This window comes from Metopolophium dirhodum, chromosome 1, assembly GCF_019925205.1.
Source record: "Metopolophium dirhodum isolate CAU chromosome 1, ASM1992520v1, whole genome shotgun sequence".
NCBI classification, from domain to species: Eukaryota; Metazoa; Arthropoda; class Insecta; order Hemiptera; family Aphididae; genus Metopolophium; species Metopolophium dirhodum.
The window spans coordinates 102,492,409-102,505,155 of NC_083560.1; positions in this window are offsets into that span (position 1 = coordinate 102,492,409).

The following is a 12,747-nucleotide window of genomic DNA, read 5'->3' on the forward strand; positions in this document are numbered from 1 at the left end:
AATAATAAACAAAGTGTTTATTTCTGTAAAAATTTAATTTAATTTTGTTATTTTTTATCAATAAGTACACATTACACCGTACTTGTCAATAGGTATCATTTGAAACCCATATATTATACCTATTACCTATATAAACAATAAACATCTTATACATTATTTTCAAAATATTAGGAAACGTGATATTTAATTTCAGTGATTTTAACCTAGTCAGTGATTTTTTTCCTTGGGATTTTGAATGGTATGAATCAAGGCTGGGCAAGTTAATGATTTTTTTTAACTGAGTTAAGTTAAGTTAATATGCACCAATAACAAAAAGTTAAAAAAAAAGTTTATTTGTTTATACAACGCTAGTGTACTTAATTTTTTTCCAACCCAAAACTAAATTATAGGATATAGTGTTAATACTTCATACAGTATTTCCATATAAGTTAGATTAAAATGATATACATTTTTAACTTTAAACTATTTACGATACATATTTTTTGACATGAAAATGAAATAGACTTAAATAGTGAACTATTAAAAAATTAATAACAAAATAAATTAACTTAACTTACTTCTTAAAATGAAAAATTAACTCGTTAATTTCACGTTAATTAAGAAAGAAATTTAGTAAGTTAACAGTAAGTTAATGAAAAGCCAAAAGTAACTAGTTAAGTTAAAAAGTTAAAATAAAATTAACTTTTCATCTTAACTTTAACTTTTTAACTCATTAATGCCCAGCTTTGGTATGAATAGGTTTGTGGTATAAATAGCTTAAAATTAGTCCTAATGTTTTGAATATATTTTAATTGTGTATGGAAAATTACAAAGTAATAATTTAAATAATAGTAAATACATGTTACTTCAATAAAATAGTTTATATATTTTCACAATTTTGGCAAAACTTTAAGTATTAACTACAAACTTTTTATTTCTAACAAAATGTGACTATAAATAGCATAGACAAATTCTTCTAAAATATTTTGAAAACTATATATCCAGAAAATGCTAGTATAAATATCTAGTGAACATTTCAAGGTTCTAAACCTTCAAGTATTTATTTAGTACCTATTATGTTTGACTAACACCAAAAACACATAATCAATTTTCTTAAAGTTTGTCTAATAATATAAATTATATAATTTCGTAAATATTTCAGTTTTTTTTTTTATTTTGAAAAGTACTAGTAATCCTTTACTTTTACTTTTCAAAGTACCAACTAAATTCATTTTTAACCAGAAACCACCCACAAAGTTGAAAATTGAAGCATTTTTATTTCTCCAAAACCTAGGTAATGACAAAAAAAACAACAGACAAAAAAAATTAAAACATCCTTTAAAAACTAATATTACCTATTTCTATACAAAAATCTAAAACAAGACACTGAACATAATTATTACAAACTATATGTGAACATAACACTAATTTATTGTACTTATGTAGGTACAATGACAATAATTAAGTCTGAGATTAATATGAAGTTAATACAGGCACTAGGCGTCAAGAATAGTAGTAATACTTCAGAAGAAGTGTAAAATGTAAGCTATGAGGGAGAAGTATGGTGAAGAGTTACAATATATACTATATAGGTATCTCCTATACTAAACGAATGTGGAAAAGCCCATTTCGATACATTGTATAAAAAACTAAGGTCAAATGTAAGTAATGTAAGTATAGTTAATACCCAGTGTTAATAGTGTTATTGCCTCATTATATTAACTATTAAGTTGTAAATTGAGCCTCACAAATTTTGAAATGTCATTAGGTATTTGCGATGCAGTAATATTATTTATAATTAATATGGTCAGGTCGAGTGGAGATTACACTATGTATTCAGGTATATATAGGTATATGTATCACAATACACAATTTAAATATTACATTTATCAAATTTATTATTGATAAATAGATATTTTTGTGTGATACAAACAATATAAGCACTTGGGGGATTGCCTCTACCACCTCCTATTAAATCGCCACTGATCGTCACCGTCATACTTACCTGTTTACGTAACACTGTAAAGGCAAAAAAAAAGGAGACTTTTTTACAATTTTGTATAACATATTTGTATAAGTTATAATTATTATTACATTATAGTATTATATAACATACACATGATAAAAAGAAATCTACCAGCAGTGCAAGTCACAACCAGAAATTTACTGAGAGATGATCCGCAAAATTCATATAAACCGGTATTAAATATTATAATTACGATATACTTTAATACTGAATAATATATGACCCACGATATGAATACTTATATACTCAGTGGGGACTCAAGTCATGGAGGCTCGGGCCTGGGGCACCTTAGCCATCCCTTGCTACAGGTTACGCCGCTGGAATCTGCGTATACCTACACATATTGGTTTCACCGCACCTATCACCAGAATGGGTGGATGGGTGGGCGCAGGGGTGTCTTCAGGTAATTAAAATTACATGGGATGGGTGAAAAAAATAAAATACCTTGAATACCGTTTTTAACAATAAACAAAATGTATTTATCTATTAGAAAAAACAGAACATCTCACGACTTACGGAGGGCGACCGCCCTTATCGTTCCCCCCCAGGGACGCACTGGGTGGGTGTATCATTTCACGACTTACTCGTTTTGGTCTAGATGGTATTATGACGACGTAATAATGAATAATTGTCGTCGAGTCGCAGCCACCACCCGATGGAACTTCCGTGGAAAACGGCCGCACAACGCGACGATATATTATATAATTTTAACGATATATATATTATATAAATTATATACGCGTAGGTAGGTAGGAATATTATTATCATATAATATAATCGATTCGCTTTTAGTCGATTAAGTCGCACGGTTATATTTTAGAAACTATTTTATGCACAGGCGGCAAGCGACTACACGTGGCGGGAAAACTAGCGCGAAAACACGCGCGACCACAGAGACTAAAGGTTTTCCGAGCGAAGTGCGCCATCGTCTCGCTGGGCCGCGAGTGCTACAAGTCCCGGACACGAGTGACTAACGTCGTCGTTGTGTAATACGCAAAGTTTTAGGAACGTTTCCGAATCTCCCGCGCCCCGCTCACACGCGAACCGTTGGGCTCACTATCACAACAGCAGTCACAAATATATATAGCTACACTGGTGCTGCTGCTGCTGCTCCACGCATATAGTTTAATTGATGTTTCGTGACAGGACTTTTCGTTTTTTCGGTAAAAGTTATTATAATAAGTCGACTTTTGTTTGCAACTATAATATACACACACACACACACACACACACGCGCGCACTAGCTTACACGGGGAGACTAATCTAGGACAAATTACCTACTGCACGACCCGGCCCGAACAACCCTCCCTTCAGCGGCTATTATATACCTATACGTTTGTCGTCATCGTGGGGTGCCGCGTGCGTCGGCAGTTATTTATTTCCGCCGAAGTGAAAAAAGGTTTGATTTTATTCCTCCAAATCTAGCCATACGCAGGTAGGTACCTAATGTTTTCAAGAATTCCATACGGGCAATATATTTTTAGTTTTATACTTTGTTATTGCAGTTGACAACAATTTGGTTTTTTTTGCGGAAACGACACGCGCTTCGTGCGACAAACCAACTCGCCAGCTTTATAGGTATATTATCTATAAGATAACAATACACATCGGGCCGAGGACGTCCACCTATTGGAAAATTATGTATTGTGTGCGTGTGCAGGGGTGGAAAGAGATGATGTAAAATTGTAAACTATATACAGGATGTCCCACGAGGATTTACGCATTGCGATATCTCCTGAGATAATAAATATATCATAAATCTGTTTTTTTTATTAGACTTACAGAGACAAGGACTTCACATAATTTATTTTCTAATTTAATTTAATTTTTTTAATATAATTTTTTAATTTTTAATTTTTGAAACAATTGAAGATTACCATCTTAAAGGATTTATTTTAGTGAACATTTTGACTTTTCAACATTTTATTTTCATTAATCTCATGATTTTTAATAATTTAATTAGTTTATAGGTAAGACAGCAAAAAACTGGTTTTTGTCCCCCTCTACGGCTTATGGGCATATACTCACGGGACACCCTGTATTCAATTTTTCATCACATTGAACGCAGCTGTATTGTTAAAACAAAACAACAAAAGTATACAAATTTCAACGCTTTTTCTATTTACAGGAAATCTATGGCCTAAAAAAATGATGGTCATAGACTACTACATAAGTACAAACCACTATAATGGATACTCGCGAACCAGTGCTTGAATTGGAGGGAGGGGGTGCGCGGGGGGACGGAGATCCTCTACTATTTTTATTTTTTTTTGCGTACCCCAACTATTTAATTTTACTTGATCTGGGGGGAAGGGGGGGAGAGTGTGGTACAAACTAATGCCCAAAATAATTTTTATTACGATTTGGAGTGGATCTAAATTGTTGTCAAAGACATACCTAATGAATTTTACATTTATAAAAAGTATTTTTCATCCTTTCTATAGTTTTGACTAGTAGTGTTCAACCTTTTTGACTCACGATCCACTGTTTTTGTAACAATATTTTCATGGTTCGTGTTTATAAGCCACGAAAGAAATAAAGACTAGCTGCTGGTTTTGCATAATTTCCCGTGCAAAAGTGTGCCCAAAACATATCCAAAAAAGTTTCAATAAACATTTGCTTAGGTTTGGGATCACAAGTAAGCTCAATTTACTGATTTTCTATGTCATTAGACATTTTAACTGTCATTATATCTACTATATTTGGAATAGAATAAAGTGAAAATTACGTAACCAAGGTGAAATGTAGTATTGAAAAATTAAGAATTGATTAAGGGGGGTGTGGGTGGCATAGGGGGGCATAGCCCTGAGTAATTATTCACTTGGAACGCAGTTTATAAATTGTTGGATTGAGCTCCTCTACTTAATAATTCCCAATTCGAGCACTGGCCAACATCCTAACACAACCCACAGTCCATCCCCCAGTCGAATGATGCCACTGAACATCACCTGATAAGTCAGCTGGCCTTCACGTGCTGCAGTGGCGTGTTGTCGTTTGTTGAACGTAGAGGGTCGGCTACTGCAGAGTATAGGCTACTTTTTAAAAAAGTTAAAATTTTTGTGGATTATGATTTAGCGATGGTTACTGCAGGTTTGTTATGATTTTAAGAACTGTCATATTAATTTTTCCTTATTTGTTTTCTTTCAACTTATTCCGATGTAGGAACCTATTTTTAGATTTTTATTAATAAGTATATACCATATATTAATATAACATAATATTTTCTAATATACTAGTTTTCTATTATAGTTGTCAATTGACGATTTGTATATGTCAATTTGTTAATAAAGCTGTGTAATCAATAGCCATGGCTCATTAGTCAATATTATACATATTTAAATTTTTTTAGAACACCTAAGTTAAAAAATAATAATAATAAAATAATTAATAATCAATTATAATATTTTAGAAGTGGATTATAGGCAATAGGTATTACTTGTTAGTTATTACTTGTTATATACATCTTGTAATTTACCTATGTATAAATATATATATTATAAACCTATCAATAAGTATTTTTCAAAGTATTTTTTTATCATACCGAGTACCAATTATCGCAATTCGCAATACAAGGTACTCCGGTACTCGACACATTTCAGAAATGTATCGTTACACAAGATAGTTAAATGACACTATAATTTATCTAAGACACTGCTTATCACTGTGGAGATCATATCCTTACTTGGAAGACTGGTGGGGAGGAGTGGATATTTGGATGTAAATGATTACCTTTAATAGAAATACCTAATAAGTAGGTAATAAGTAATAACTATTAATTATCAACTAATAACTATTGAAGTTGTTCTCTGACATTTGTAAATCCTTGATCCGTTATTATATCATCATGTTATTCAATAAAAAATAATAGTGAACATTTCTAGTCACTATATATTATATAGATACCTATTGACTATCATTATTAGGTAGATGTATAAGTACCTACAAGTAATTTATAACTGCAGAATCAAATTCATTAAAACTTAAAAAGGGGTGTAAGTCTTATATTTAACCATAATATTATAATATTATATTAATTTCGAAATGTCTATAAAGTTCTTCATCATGCTTAGGGAAACTAATAAGATCACAATTCAGAATACACTAAATTATCTATAAAATACAAGTAGGCATCTAGGCAGTCTACTATATTATATATATGTTGATAGGTACCTACTATGTAGTTATTGGTTACTATACCTACTTATAAGACGAAATCATTAATGGGTATATAGTTATATTCGACATGGATGCCCGCAATCTTGTAAAGTATTTGAGTATTTAAAATACATTTTAAATACAATTTAAACTTCCAACGCTCAAAAAAATTATTGTGGATTTACACTCAACTTTTTTTTTTGAGTTAAAACACAAAAACAAAATTTTGTCAAAAACGATTTTTGGTTTCCTTTTTCCCTTAATTATTTTTTTTTCGTCAGTTTTTACCACTCAAACTCCTAAGTATCAACTTGGTTCAATTATCTACCAAAAAAGATGCTGAGGTAAAAAATTATTTTTACTGCTCAAAAACGCGATGACAGGCATAAAAACACACACATCATTGTAAAATCAATACATTCATCGCTCCACTCAGAATCTAAAATGTATTTTTGTAAAGTTTACGAATTTGTGAATGATACGTAAGGGCTTTGGAAAATAGATTTTCATGAGCGACTTTTTGAAGTTTGAATACTAGAATCTGATTAGTCTTGCGTTTATAGACGGCCTAGCCCCTCGGCTGTATCCATGTAGTCATGTACTACAGTCATCTACAGTTGTTGTAGGTGTCGAGTGTATTTACGCTATTATTGATTCGCGATTTTTACATTCGCGGTAAATTGTTTCGCTATTTTGGCCTAGACCCAAAATTACAATATTCCTTGCATATTAGCATTATTGTCTTAAATTCGTAAATTAACATACAGCCGAATTGTTTATCACGAAAACTGAACCACTGGAATTAGGTACTCATTAACGAGTTACACTCGACACCTACAACAACTGTAGATGACTGTAGTACATGACTACATGGATACAGCCGAGGGGCTAGGCCGTGGGTCTAGGCCAAAATAGCGAAACAATTTACCGCGAATGTAAAAATCGCGAATCAATAATAGCGTAAATAAAAACAGCGAATTTCAAAATAAGCGATCATGCATAATAACGAAACTTAAAATTATATATCATTTAAATATCTCGCAGGGAAATAAATTTAGGACAAAACCCTATGCAGGTAGGTAGGTCACAATAATATCGTTATACCTACTGATATCGTCAATATGCCATCTTAATTATTATTTAACTTATACAATGTCATATACTAATGAAAATAAGAACTTCATAAAAGGTATAGCATATAATTTGTCACTGAATGTCTAAATATAATTATATTTAAATTGAATATAATTATTTTATTTAAAATTATTATTATTGCTACTATAAATACTTATTATTAGAACTTAACGATATTATAATTATAACGAATGTATTCAAAAAATATATAAGAGACAAATAAAACACTAAATATAATGATTTTTCATTTATATTCCATGATCACTCCATATTTTATTGTATGCTTTACTTTTTTAAATTTATTAATCTCATTTATAAACTATGTATATCCATTTTTTATTTTAACAAATATGTTTGATTTTTACACTGTGTCATTTAAGCAACCCGACAGACAGATGTTTCTCTTTTCGCTATTATGTATTTTCGCTCTTTTTTACAATTCGCTATTTTTATTTACGCTATTATTAATTCGCGATTTTTACATTCGCGGTAATTGTTTCGCTATTTTGGCCGGATACCACAGCCGAGCTAACCTACTTGCGCACGTTATTTTAATTGGAGATTTCCATTGTAAATATGATGGTAGGACGTCAGCAGTGTTAGCGGTGCTTACTAGTCACTATTTTCACATATCCGGAACTGCAGTGATAAGGCCAATAGTTATAGTGTTAAAACATTATTTATTTAAAATACAGGTTTTTTTTAAAATAAGAAGAAATTGTATACGTGACAGCAGTATGTCAGTGGTGAGTGGTGCTGTCACGAACCAAAAACAGTAATCAAAGGGTAAACTGCAAATGAAAAGTATATTTTTATAATACTATGTAAATATATTAGCTAGGTAATGGAACTATGGATGTTGTGTACCTACTTGTATAGAACCAGCTATCTATTTAAGATACTCCTGCTATCTAAGATGAAAAAAATTATAATAGACAAAATAATCTAAAATAAAGCGGATGTAAAACCAAGTGCCTGATTCTTAGTTTCGTTCAGAATATGACTATTATAAAATAATTCTTCGTTTGTCCTGGTCACGTCCGGTCGCCACTGCAGCGTATTGTACTTTATATTTTAATAGTAGCCTGCAGGTGGTATAATATAATATAATATTGTGTGTATAATATTATTTGTTTGGCTTACCTGTCGAACTGCCAATGCGTATGTCATGCCGTTATGTCCGGAGTCACGCGATCCTGCCGCCACCGATGAAATCCCCCCCGTACCATTAAACCCACTCCTTCACAACAATTCCATACCAGAACCGGCAAGCCATCGCGTCACCGTACTGGATCGTGCCGCTGCCGTTGTGTGTATTAATTTGCGAAACTTGTGTAAGCACAACGACGACATCGTAATAACTGTAATATAATAACGCTAATAATAATAATAATAATAATAATAATAATACTAGGGTTAAGTCACATTGTTTAAAAGCGTCTCGCGGGCTGATGGGCGCGTGTGCCCGGGCTATTAAATCGCCGCGGTGGGTGAATCACGGACGACCGAGTCGTTATTTTGTGTCATCCCCTCGGCTTCATATTTATATATATTTGTGATCGTGTTATTATTATTATACTGAAACGAGCCTTTTAAGTTTTATTACGACTCCAGCTCGGTTAATTCAAATAATAAATTATAAATAAAAAAATATTAGGTATATTATATTGCATTAAATAATTATAATACATACCTATATATTGTACGTGTATTTCAAATAATTTAATAAGGCATGTTCCAAATAAGGTTGATTTAATGATTAAAGTAAATTAAGTAGTTTTAAATTAACTGTAAATTCTTCTGGTCTCAAAGTCATTGCAGCCATCTGTGATCAAGCTATACCAACAGAACTGCTATACATTTATTAAAAATCGAAACTTAACAATATTATTTGAGGAAAAATCAAAACTATGATAATAATGATAATGTTTATGAAGTAAACTATGGGGCTAAAAGAATTAAAATTATTAACTTGTATGATCCACCTCCTTTACTTAAAGATATATTGACTCAAATAGTGTAACATTTTAAAAACATATATTTATTTGTTGAATAAAAAAACAGGTGTACGGAATACTATATGTTAAATAAAAACTTAATGCTTATAATAAATGGAAATGTAAAAGAAGCTTGTTGGAAAAACATTGTTAATCTGTTTGATTTGGGCAGTAATTATTCAAGTTTACTAAAAGGTAAAAATATTACTCACTAATATTCAATAAGTTCAAAATTTAAAATGTTACTCCGACTGACTAGACAACATGTTATTTCATAGGAAATAAAAATCCAGTGTTTTGGCTCATGATATGCTGTTTGCCAAGTTGGTCTCTGTACTCGGGCCCATATAGTAGGCAGCCATAGTTAGCCCATATCGCCGAATTCGTAAGCCAGTTTAAATTCGATATGTTGTGATGGGGGTTCCCTCCCGGTGTTATTCGTGTAGCACACAGTGTATATTATTTATATAACTTATTATATTTATAAATAATATTTGATGATCGCAATTGTGATTATTATTATTTTTTATTTTTTATAAAATTAATAATTACAAAATATAATAAGTTTAATTGTAATCTGGGGATTTAGAAAAAAAGTTTATTAATTAACTTGACAATAAAATTGATTAATTCATAAGTTACTGCATAACATGGAAAACAGTTTAACTCGTTGTTGCTCCTAAAATAAAAGTAATTTTTTACCTATATGTAACTTACTAAGTTATAAGTTATTTATTTAAATATTTAAGAAATAATATATTTGAATCTAATGTGGACCCGTTTTTCAAAGTGGCCCCGACCTTGTAATAATTTCCAAAATCAGCGTAGGAAGCAATGTACATTTATAACCCGGGAGTCGGTTGCCGTAAATTACTGAGCATTGTTCCGGGCTGACTAGGCGTGATCTGAATCACTTTAAACCACGTCCATGCATACATTTCATGGTAACTTAGAAAGTGGTGAAAAAATTGTAAATTGTATTTAAATCATATAATGATTCTTCCTGTTACTATATATTTTGATTATATTTTTTTAGTGTCAACGGATTCTCCAGTAACCAAATGCAATCAAACATTACATAATATTATTCAGAAGATACTGATGCAAATTGCCTACGATATTGAAGAAATCATTTCATTTTATTCATGTTAAATCTAAAATCAATAAATATATAATATAGGATTTATTTGTATTTTAACGTTTTATTATATAATTATGTATATTAATTTGAAATACTGTAAATCAAAAATGTATCGAAATACAATAACATCTAAACAATCAGTTAGTATATAACATATAAGTTAACAGGGTTGTAATCAACAATTTATTATTTTATTCACAGATTAATTATATCAAATATTTAAGTTTTTTATTTATGTTTTTGAATTGGACATAATATTTAAATTTTTAAGTATAGACTTAGGTTAGTAGGTTAGGTTTATAATTTCTTTATAAAACGTCAATAATTTGCAATTTTATTGGAATTACACTTGTTCTTATAGACGTTAATAATAAGACAACAACTATTATTTTTTATTCTAAATTAATTAGTTTATACTGGTTGATTAATTATTTCTTATAACTTAAAATAAAAGTTTTATTTTAATTTCGTATTACAATTTTTTAAAAAAAATTGTTTAGGATATAAATGTATTTTATTGAGTTGCACTCAGAAATTATTGTATATTCAATAAATTAGCCTGTTTATATTTTATATTTCAATCTTGAAAATCTAAACACAGCAAATGCCCAGTCCTGCTAGGGGAATTAATATACATTGCACATAATATGTGTATACCATTAATATATTTACATTAAGGACTGGAACCTTTTGAATTTATCGGTATCTGTTCCGGTACTGGTTCTCCAAAAATAAAACTGTTCCGGTTCGGTTCTGGTTTTTGGATAAAAAAAAATAAAGGTATCGGTTCCAAAGAATTTTGGTACTGGCTCCAGATAATTTAGGAAAAGTATAAAAATTTTAAATACCTATCCGGAATGCGGGCTTAATTAATAGTATGAGAAATATTAGAAAACTCATATGATCATACATAGATTATACACAAAACAGTAATAGGTACTATTAAATTATGATTAATAAAATAATATTATTTTTGAACGTTAAAGAACCTATTTAATTTAATTATTCCGGTTCGGTTCCGGTAGTTTATTTATTAAAATGAAGGTTTCGTTTCTGGTTCTGGTTCTTAATATTTTAAGGGTTCCGGTTCCAGTCCCTGATTTTCATATAGGGATCTTATTTACATTGAGAGGCGGCCATCTTTGAGTTTTTAAGGGGTTGTGGGCCGGACTATATAATTTAGCGGCAACCATTACTCATTAGCTGCAAATAATATTATACCAGTGACTGGGTTTATCGGGTTATTGATACGGCAAGGTGGGTGAAATACATAGGCTGAAATCAGGGAGCTTGTAGGGACTAAACACTCCCCCCAGAAGTTTAAACTACCCGTCTTGGGCCCTCAGGCTCTCTAAAGTTAAAAGTGGCTAAATGTACAATAATTGTTATAGTCGAAATTGCAAATTGCATTTCTAATAACTGTTAAAATAAGATGCATTAAGTATTAATTTAAGATGATTACTAATAATATCTTGTGCTAAAATTTAAATTAAATTCGTACGGTTTTATAAACTTTATAACTTGGAACGATCATGAATAATATAATATTAATAATAACCGGTATTGGTTGTATCAGCAGTTGACTCTGTTTCATTGAAATTACGTAATAATATTGTATGTATATTATATTTCCGAGATTCATCTTAAATGTAGAAAAATATGTTTAAGGTTTAAAAAAGCTGAAGTACCTAGTTTTTTCGATTATTCAATGCATAATAGTGTAAACGTGTAGTTCTATACTTATTCGTATATTATAAATATCCATTCCTTTTTGTGCACATTTTCTGAATAACAGCAATTAGTTTTTATACCATTTAATTATTTGAAAGCCTTCACGCACAGTCTAAATGACCGGGGTTCAATTGAATTTTTGAGTATGTTAATCGTACATTTAGTATTGTGTCCAATAGAATGTTTAAAATATAATCTATATATAAACCAATATTCTATATTAGTACCTTTACATTTTTCATTTATCGTTATAAACCTATTAAACGTTAATGCTGTACCTACAATATTGTTTACATTCCATGAATTGTATCCTAATGACAGGGCATTTTCAATAGGCGCAGTTTATTGTACGCTGCAGGTGCGTATGAATATTTTTTGTAGATGCTAGAATATGAGAATTCGGATATGTCTATTAAATGTTAAACTTGTGTAATTTTAATATTTAGATATTTTATAAGTACTTACATTATAACTTAAAACCTATACTCATCATGATTATACTAAACATTAAACGTTGTTGAGTACTTTTTCTTCATATTTTGAACAAATATAGAAAACGGTATTTGTTAATTGTTATTAATATT